The sequence below is a fragment of the Tigriopus californicus genome, chromosome 1 (assembly GCF_007210705.1).
Source record: "Tigriopus californicus strain San Diego chromosome 1, Tcal_SD_v2.1, whole genome shotgun sequence".
In the NCBI taxonomy this organism is placed as follows: Eukaryota; Metazoa; Arthropoda; class Copepoda; order Harpacticoida; family Harpacticidae; genus Tigriopus; species Tigriopus californicus.
Window position 1 is genome coordinate 13,232,530 of NC_081440.1, and position 1,988 is coordinate 13,234,517.

Here is a 1,988-nt window from a genome sequence, read left to right on the forward strand (position 1 = left end):
GTCCATATCCAAGATGTTGCTGAGCGGTCCTGGAGTTTTGGCTCTGGGACGGTCGTTGAAGCCCTCCCCAACGGACGCTCATACCAGGTCCGGACAGACGAGGGCGTCTTTCACCGCAATCAGCGCCACCTCCGCCCCGCACCCATGCCTGTATGTTTGCCGCCTGCCCCCATGAACGCCTCAACTCCGTCTACCCTGTCTCTGCCCCGGAGGTCTCTGCGTATTCGAGCAGAGACTGTCCTTCAACGTCTAATTGTCTGTTCACGAACACAATCATTATTCACACCAACTATTCCCGGGGGAGCTTCTTCTTTTAAAAGGGAGATGTAGAGGCATGTTATCTTGTCATCCATAATCCATCTATGATTCTCCCCAGCAGTCACAAGAGAAAAATAAACAGAGTCCCCTTTTTGGTTCACGATCTGAAGCTGCAAGTTCATTCTTCGCTGGTCTTCCCTCCTTTCCCTTGGCACACGTCATAACAAACTTTAAATTCAAGGATTAGCCAGATCAGCCAATTCTAATTCGTTTGTTGATCAAATAATATATATGAATAAAAGTCAAGTGAAATGAATAATCTTCTCGTCTTGAACTGCTGGGATTCCCATCCCGGTAGCCGTAAGGAAGTCCGCAAAAAAAACCAGATCCCAATATCCCAATAGGTGCCAATTACCTCAAGATAGGCATTTTTGGATATTGTGGCCCACTTGTAGAAGAGGATGGCAGAACCAAAAGCAAATTGAACTGAGGTTCCGCACCAGCCACTTTTCTTACTACCCGAGGGAAGGTGTTGGTATTTTGCGATGAAACTTTTTCTGGAGGGTAGCTCAAACATTTTTGAGATGACGATTTTGGCAGTTCTTATCAATGATGTCTTGCGCCCCCGACCCTTGGCAATGGACAGGCTCTTGCCAGCCTTAAAAGCCTTCACCCATCTCCAAATTGTCGTCCGGCTAACCTTGAGTACCTTGGCAACCTCAGGGACACTCACACCACCCTCCACCATACCCACGGCACGATTCCTGACGGATTCTGTCAAACCCTTCACCATGACGGACATTCAAATCCTATAAAATACCTCAAATTACAAAATGGGTCACACATAGTTAATTGTAGGGACCTGCCAACAGCGACACGGTAACAGGAGAGCAACTAGAGATCTCAACAATGTTGAAGGACAAGAATAGTAGAAACGAAATAAACAACGGAGACAGCAGACTCAACAAGCAATAGGTCTGGTTGCATTTAATGCGGGACACGGTGTAGGTCATGTTGACAATTCCCAAAAGAACGTAGAGCATAGATATAGGAAATAAGTCAAGAATCTTGTCAGTTTCTTCATGATGGACAAAGAGGCCTTCTGTCGAACACGGTTCTTTCTTCTTTCTTATCTTCTCACTTCCCATTTTGCCAATGGCAAAAAGCGCAAGGATAGGTTCTAGCATGAGCACCTATTCCAAGGCTAAGGTTGGTACATTTGAGATCTTGGGATACACACACACACATTGGGAAACTCTTTCACGACATTCTCCAAGTTTAGTCGATCCAAAAGCATTTCGATTGATTCATACGACTCCTTGCAAGGGCTTATTGCCAGAATTTGGGTTCGTTTCACCCCTCCAGATTTGAAATACCCTTTAACCTCATCCTTCATAACAAGGGATGATGTGACAAGTGTGGCAAAGTGAATTTTACTCTTCTGTTTGCTCTCTTGTTCATAGGCACGTTTCACTCCTTGTCTCTTTTTCACCCAAGTGGCATCGAGCCCACGTGTTTGCATTTGGAAAGGGGTAGTTGAGGAAGTGTTCTGGGCTTGAAGAATATCCTGGGTAGCAATCTGCAACCTTCGATCAGGAACCAACTTCTTCACGTTCTCAACTGCATTGGCCACCGTGCAAGGGTGCCAGCAGCCTTGATACACTTTTTGGAAGCACCTCGCACACATCATTGCAGTCGTTGGTTTCAAGCCTATCGAACTATCTTTCAAG